Here is an 8,811-nt window from a genome sequence, read left to right on the forward strand (position 1 = left end):
TTTTTCAATCTCAATTTGGTCACCTGTCAAACGGGGTGATAATGACACCTTCCCTTGCTACTTAACCAAGTAGCCCCCATCTTTTCCTAGTAGCAATCTCATTTAATCCTCCCAACAGCACTATGAGGTAGATATCTTATTATCTTCATTTTTTAGAAATGGAAACTAAGATGCAAAAGATTAAGTACTTTGCCCAAATGATCCAACTAGTTAAGTAGGATCCAACTAGTTAAGGCAGGATTTGAACCAAGGCTGACTAATTCCAGACTCAACGCATAAATGTTGAATTGAATCAGATATTGAATCCTTAAATACTGAGGAGACTTGGATTGGAAGCCCTGTTGGGAGGTGGTGAATTTTGAGCAGGCTTTGGAGGAAGAAGGGAGCAGAGACAGAGGGTGGTCTTTACAGAGACACTGGGGGACCTCACTAGACCAGCCTGGCTCCGCTAGACATGAGGGTTGGGAAAGAGAGGGTCTGAGGTGGGTCACAGAAAACTAAAAGGGTAAGAGTGAGACAAAGGTGAGAGGCCAGGTCAGGCTGAAGAGATTAACTATGACAAAATGACAAGAAGAGAGACTGTGGATTCCCAGGAAGAGGCAGAACATGACTGTGCAAACCTCTCTATTTTTTTCTCTTCTTTCTTAGGCTTTCATTCAACAGAAAATATTTGTGACCATTAGGTAGACAAAGATTTCTTAGAACACCAAAAGCCCAAAATATTTTAAAATATTGATCAATTGGAATTCATCAACATTAAAAACTTCTGCTCTTTGTAAGATGTCATTTTAAAAAAAATAAAGATAAACCACACACTGGGAGAAAATATTCACAAGGCATATATTTGACAAAGGACTGTTATCCAAAATACATAAAGAACTCCTGCAACTCAAGAATAGGTCAAGCTGCCCAATAAAAATCTACACAAGATCTGAACAGACCCTTCCCAAAAGATGTACAAATGGCCAATACTCACAAGAAAAGATGTTGAACATCACTAGCCATCAGAGAAATGTTACTAAAATGACAATGAGATAGCAAAACAGCCATTAGAATGACAAAGACTGACAATTCCCATTGTTGGAGAGAAGGTGGAGCAACCAAAACTCTCATACATTGTTGGTGGAAATGAAAAGCCATACAGTCACTTTGCCTAGGAGTGGATGTTCTAGGTCCTCTGATAAGTGTATACTGAACTTCATAACAACATGCCAAATTGTTTTCAAAAGTATCTGTACAATATGCATTTCCAACAGCAATGTGTGAGTTCCAGTTGCTCCACATCCTCTCCAGCACTTGATATTGTTTGTTTGCTTGCTTGCTTCTAATAGGTTGAAGTGGTATCTCGCTGCTGTGCCTTCAATTTGCATTTCCCTAACGACTTATGCTGTTGAGCATCTTTTCATGTGCTTATTTACCATCTCTGTCTCTTCTCTGAAGAAGTGTTTTCAAATCTTTTGCCCATTTTCATTAATTTGGGTTTTTTTCTTATTACTGAGTTTTGAGAATTCTTTATATATTCTAGCTACAAGTTGTTTATCAGATATGTGTTTTGCAAATATTTTCTCCCAGACCGTGGCTTCTTTTTTTTTTAATTTCTTTTACAGTGTCTTTCACAGAAAAGTTTTTAATCTTGATGAAGTTTAATTTTTTAAACTTCATTTGCTCTTACAGCTCATGATCTTGGTGTTGTAGCTAAGAAATCTTTGCCTAACCCAAGGTCACAAAGAATTCTTTCATGGTTTGGTTTTTTTTAAGAATGTTTATAGTCTATTTCTGACTCTCTATTCTGTGTCATCAATCTACATGTCTATACTTTAGCCACCACCACACTGTATGGGTTACTACAAAAAGTCTTGAAATCAAGTAGTCTGAGTCCTCCCACATTTTTTTTTTCAAAATTTTTTTTGGTTACTTCAAGTACCTTGCATTTCTGTGTACATTTTGAATAATCTCATCAATTTCTACCCAAAAAAATCTTACTGTGATTTTGATAGGGATTTCATCAAACATATAGGTTAATTTGGGAAGAATTAACATCCTAACAATACAGTCGTCCCTCTGTATCCACAGAGGATTGCTTCCAGGTCAGCAGGGGATACCAAAATCTGAGGATGCTCAAGTTCCTTACAGTCAGCCCTCTGTGTCTTCAGGTTCCACATTTGCGGATTCAACAAACCACAAATGTGGAAGCTGAGGATATGGAGAGCCAATTACACAAGTGTTCCAATCCATGAACATGGTGTATCTCTCCATCTGTTTAGGTCTTCTTTGATTTTTTTCATCACTATTTTTTAGTTTTGAGCATACAAATGATGCATACATTTTTTACCTGTATATCTAAAGTATGTTATGCTTTCTTGGTGCTACTGTAAATGATACAGCCTTATTAATTTCAGTTTCCAATTGTTCATATGTGATGTGTAGACAATCACATCACATATGAATAAAGTCAGTTTTATTTCCTCCTTTCAATCTGTATGTTTTTATTTCTTTTCCTTGCATTATTGCACTGTTTAGGAATTCTAGTATGATGCCAAAGAGGAGTAGTAACAACAGATATCCTTGCCTGTTTCCAGTCTTAAAGGAAAAGCATTAAGGTTTTCACCATTAAGTATGTTAGCTGTAGGTTTTTGTAGATGTTCTTAATCAGGCTAGGTAGTTCCCTTTAGCCCTAGTTTGTTGAGAGTTTTTTAATCATGAATGGATGTTGAATTTTGTCCAAAAAATTTTTTTTATCTATTGAGATGACTATATCTTTTTTCATCTGCAATATGCCAATATGGTGAATACAATAATTGATTCAGTGAATGTTAAACCAGCCTTTCATTTCTGGATAAATCTCACCTAGTCATGATGTATTATCCTTTTTATAATTTTTGGATTCAGTATGCTTGCATTTTGTTTAGAATTTTTGAATCTATATTCATGAAGGATTTTGTCTTTATTTCTTTTCTCATAATATCTTTGTCTGGTTTTGGTATCAGGGTAATGCTGGCCTCATAAAACAAGATGCAAAATATCCCTTCCTCTCCTATCTTCTGGAAAAGTTTATATAAAATTGCTTTTATTTCTTAATTAATCCCACATATCCTTCAGTGCGGGGATGTAAAATCATCTCATCCATGAAGCCTTCCCCAGTCCCACAGTACTGTTTTTAACTCTGGTAAATGGTGGTAGTAGTAGTAGTAGTAGTAGCAGCAGCAGCAGCAGTAGTAATAAAAATAAGTGGCCAACAGTACTGCATGCTTACGATGGCACAGGTCCTATATAATAAACATTCATCATTTATTATCATATATAACATTTCCAGAAACCCTGTGAAGGAAGTATTATCACTACTTCTTTACAAATGAGTAAATCAAGGCTCAGAATTGCTAAATAACTTGTCCAGGGTCACGCATTCTTCCATCTGATCATCAGTTTTTTTATTGTGTGCCCACCAAATTTTAAGGTGCCAAAAACTGAACCCACAACAGAGTCTGCTCCCTTTGCCTCCCTGGGTGATTTTTAAAGCAGAGTCCCTGCATCACCAACACCAGAATCACCTAGAAGCTTGTGCATTTTTCCAGGCTCCACTCCAATCTTCTTTAGTGAAAACTCGGGGCAGAGGGGGATATTGGAACCAGGAATGTGCATTTTGAATGAGCTTCCCAGGTGATTTTAATACATCACCTCTACTCCCAGAGTAGCTCTTAATTACATGTTGCCTTGTCTTAGTAGCTATTTGTAAATTTCTCATCCACTCCCTAATTGGACTGTAAGCTCCCTGCAAGATGCAGTCTTTTGTAAGTGTCGGCACCCCAAAATAGCCAAGTGCAGTACCTAACCCACAGTCACTGTGCAACAGACAATCACTGAACTAAAATGAAATAAGATGAAAGCAACACAGAGCTTCAGGTGCTCACACCCATCCACACACGGTGCCTCTAATCCTCTTTCCTGACTGTGTCCCAAATCCCCCATTAGGTCGGGAGTCTTCACAAACGAGCCTAGCCAACCTAGCAGCACAGACAGGGCTCTTTTTATCAGAGCTGGAGGGATATGTAGAGATGATCTCATTCCATCTCCTTACTGGGTGCAGAAATCGAGCCTTGAGAGGAGAAATGACTAGTCCAGTGTCCAACAATTACCCCTAAGATGAGATCAGCACTGAAATTTCCCAACTCCTGTGCAAGGCCTTCCCCACATCACAGCAAGTAGAAGAAGCACAAGTGTTCCATTCAAGAGGGACTCCTGGAGGAGGCAAGCTGTCTAATGACCCTCCTTTGAGTGGACAGGGAAGAAAGAGTGTGGTAAAGGGGAGGAAAGAGGATTGTAAGACAGCTCAGAGCTGCAGACAGCCTGGTCTGGGAGCTCAGGGGCCTCGGCTGGTTCACCTGGTGGAGAAGGAGCCTCAAATCAGAGCTCCTGTCAGAAAGGGAGGGGAGTCTGTGGGAAAATGCCTAAGAAAAGGGGCTTTTCTGGGAAACAGAATTTTCCACATATCCCCCTATTGATCTCCTGGCAATAGCACAGTCCCCAGGTCTGGCAAATACTTTCTGAGAACACCGCATGCATCCCTTGACTCCAGAGCTAGCATCTCCTGGTCTCTGCTCTTAAAGACTTCCAGAAGAAAACACCTTTGGCTTCTCCAGGCCACACTGCCTCAGGGTGGCCTGTTCCTCCTCCAGGAAGCCCCCCTTTTATCATTTCCAAAGCTCTCCATTCTCTGGTGTCTTAAGTCAGATAGCAATGAGTAATAGCTCCTGGCTACCCACTTCTGCCAAGGCTTGACATTAAACACACATCACATGCTATGAATTGCAAATGAGGTTTATTGTGCAGACCCCAAGTCCACAGCACTTCAGATGCAGAGCCAGCAAGAGGGTTATATACACAGAAACATGTTTCCCTGGGGGTACTGCCAGGGGAAAGGCACAGGCTTAGAGATGGGGTCCTCAACAGAATACCCTTTGGGAAAAGGACCACCAAAAGGGCAATGCAAGAAGGGGCAGGGAATGGGGGCGTGGCTGGAAGCACAAACCTAGACAATGCACACTCTTCCCCAGGGGACAGAGGGTGTCACTGACTCCAGCTAATTGGTTTGGAGAGAAAATATTTCAAAAACTGTATGTGGTCATTGGCTGAATGGATAAAGAAGATGTGGCACGTATATACAATGGAATATTACTCAGCCATAAAAAGAAACGAAATTGAGTTATTTGTACTGAGGTGGATGGACCTAGAGTCTGTCATACAGAGTGAAGTAAGTCAGAAAGAGAAAAGCAAATACCATATGCTAACACATATATATGGAATCTAAAAAAAAAAATGGTTCTGAAGAACCTAGGGACAGGACAGGAATAAAGACGCAGACATAGAGAATGAACTTGAGGACATTGGGAGGGGGAAAGGTAAGCTGGGACGAAGTGAGAGAGTGGCATGGACATATATACACTACCAAATGTAAAATAGATAGTGGGAAGCAGCTGCATAACACAGGGAGATCAGCTCGGGGCTTTGCGACCACCTAGAGGGGTGGGATAGGGAGGGTGGGAGGGAGACGCAAGATGGAGGAGATATGGGGATATATGTATATGTATAGCTGATTCACTTTGTTATACAGCAGAAACTAACACCCCATTGTAAAGCAATTATACTCCAATAATGATGTTTAAAAAAAAAAAAAGAGGTTGGTAGGAGAACTTTGTCTCTAGAAATTGTGTACAAAGAGTGGTCCTCCTTAGAGAAAGCCCCTCCAGCAATACTGGGAATCACATCCATGGGTGGGGTGGGAGGGGGGGCTCAAGATTTTGGGGTCATTAAGAGCCTCTAAAGCCAGGTGAAGCTTTTCCTCTCCTCTCCTGAGTAATGAGCCCCCCTTATCTCTGGACAGTTCCCAGACTGCCCGGACAGGACTCTCCACCCCTGGGTATGGGGCTTTACCCCATCACCTCATGCCTGCCCAGTTCAGCAAAGCCCCAGCCCCACCCAGACAATCAAATGAAGGGATTCTTCATCCTGGGGCTCTTGCCCAGGATTTAGAATTAGGATTAGGATTAGAATTAGGATTTTGCAGCTGTTGTCCATGGACAGGATAACATTGGTGTTAGTGACATTCTGTTGCAGCTGGGACAGATCCTGCAACACAGGGCAGGTCTGGCCACGGCGTCCCTGCCCACAGCCAAAGGCAGTGAGGAGGGATTCCCCTCCCTGGTGTCAGGGAAATACAGACTCTCAGACTATGCATGGCCTGGGTGGGATTTAAAGCGATATCGCCACTATTCCTAGGCTTCTGCCAGGTTGTGCTGAGAATTATGGGAAGGGGTCCGCATTTCTGAGCCTCCTAATTAATAGCCTTCACCATTTATGCAGTTTTGATAAGTGCCCCCAGAAAGAAGCCAGTCGACGGCAAATGCCTTAAATTGTACTTCCTTTTGCAGGAGTCATGTGTGTGCACTTGGGCAGGGAAGGGGGAAGCATGTTATATTTTGAAGTGTATTGGACACGTAGGGATGGAAACAGGGTGGGTCTCTTCCTAAGGGGAGCTGGAGTGCGGAGAAGTTGTCCTGGTGGAGCTTTACTTCCTATGACATCAGAGGAGAAAGTTCCTCTCCTCCAAGACCTACACCATAGAAGCTCTCAGTGGCCTGGACAACAGCAAGTTGAAGTCAGCCATCCATAAACCCCACCCACAACATCTTTTCCCCAATGGGGAAGGACTTCCTTTGAGGGGAAGGGTAGGAAGCAAGGGTCCATCCAGGAGCAGTCTCCTTACTGCGTCAAAGAGGATTTTCGTGAACCCCAGGTCCTGTCTCAGCTTGGCCTGCAGCTCCAGCTTGTTCATGTAGGCACGGTCCACATCCTGCAGGGAAGATCAGGGCCTCTGGTGAAGCTCACTCCACCGCGCCCCCACCTTGCAGCGCTCTGTGTATGGGCCCTGCCCTGCCCTCTCTCTGCCGTTCTCCACCCAGACCCTGTTAGCTGCTCTCCAAAATCCCAGGCACCTCAGATGATCCACGCCACCACAGGACCTCATTCGGCATGGAGTCCACAGTGCACCTCTGCTGGGGGCCCCACGCCCACGTCACTGCTCACACTCGCCCAAGACCATCAGAGCTCTGATGGGACCAAGCTTTGTCCACCATTCTCCCCTTCCTGCTTGAGACATTGTGTGTTTCCACCAAAGAGCATAATGGCCTCTGTGGCTTTTAGCAATCCTCAACTCTCGCATCCTATCTATCCATCCCACCTCTCCTGGATTTTACACCAAAGCCTCTACAGGAACCAGGCTGAGAACCCACACTTTTGCCTTCAGGCTCACACCTTTGTCAGCCCTACTGACAGCATCTTTAAGCAGGCAGTCTAAGGAAGTCCCATGCCTTCCTCAGCCCTTTAGAAGAAGAATCAAATGCTTTCTATATTTCCATCTTTCATGATCCAGTAGAGGCTTTGAGTAGGTTATTGATGGGAAATGCTCTAGCAAATTTGCAGAACATCTCCAGAAGCTTGACCTAAAGACACCTTTATTTCCAAGAGAACCAGCCACGGACACCCCTCACCCCTTTCCCTGGCTACTTCTATTTTCACTCAGAGGTATGCTCCAGCCTGTCTGTTTGGGCGCAATGGGCTTCTGATGCACCCTCACTCCCACCCCGGTCATGACACCCTCCTACTCACCTTTTTAAGTGTCACAAAATCATTCTCAGCAGCTGTGCACTTGTCGACTTCATCCTCATAGCTGTTGGTACCCAGGGACACAGCTACTAGAATAGTACTAGTGTGTTTCCTTTTTTCTTTTCCTTTTCCTACTGGATTCACCCAAAATACTCCATTCTCTGGGAATATTAAACACTTTTGTCTAATTTGAAATGATGATATCCCAATGAGGATGCTTTTCTATAAATTAACCCTCAAACATGTCAAAAACATGATCTCTAAAGCCCTAAATGTCTTCCTCACAAATAATCAACCAAGATACAGATGTCTCTCCCCTTTATCACCACAAATGCATTTGGGAGATTTGTGTTTTCTGGGGCAATGAATGGACGGCTCAAATTAATGTTTATCTCCACTTAGTGTTTACTCTGCCACCTACTTCTTAAAATCCTCAACAAGTTTCTGCACGTTGTTCAGCTCTGAATCTTGTGATGTTCTTTCTGCAGAAAATGTGTCCAAATAATTCTGCAGTTTGCCAGTGTACGCCTGGAAGAGGGGGTCCAGGTTGGTGGTACGGGTGCTGACATCAATGTGTTGCAGCAGGCTCCCATTCGGTCTGCAGCACCCGATTCTGCTGCTGCAGGAACCACACCTACGGTGACCAGAAGGAAAGCACATGAGCTCTGGGTTGCCCTTCCCACCAGCAGGCCGGAATCAGCTCTGGTTCTGCTTCGGGAGAGAGAAAACTACATGGCTTCATCCTCACCAGCTGGATGCCAGATCATGCCGGGCAGAGCTTCTGAGCTCTCTGCCTCCACACCTGGAAAGTTTTGTAGGCTCCTAATGCTATATCTGGCACTCCCTACGCAGAGAACTACTTCACCGCCCACTATTTTGTTTGCGGCTGCTCCCAAGACTCCAGGCCATCTCCCTCCCTGATCCTAGTTGAATTCCCAGCAAAGGTCCCATAAATTCTGGGGAAAACCAAAAGCAGGCATTCACTGGCACTGCTCCTAAGGGTGATGCGTATGAGAGCACTGGAGGACAGGGCTCCTCAGTCTGGTTTTTAAGAGCCTTGTAAATTTCTTAGACAGGTTCCTCTGCCTTGAAATGGGAGAAAACCCTATCATACTCCAAAGTGACACCAATTAAAAACTTTATGGGTTACAA

Source organism: Eschrichtius robustus, chromosome 13, assembly GCF_028021215.1.
Source record: "Eschrichtius robustus isolate mEscRob2 chromosome 13, mEscRob2.pri, whole genome shotgun sequence".
In the NCBI taxonomy this organism is placed as follows: domain Eukaryota; kingdom Metazoa; phylum Chordata; class Mammalia; order Artiodactyla; family Eschrichtiidae; genus Eschrichtius; species Eschrichtius robustus.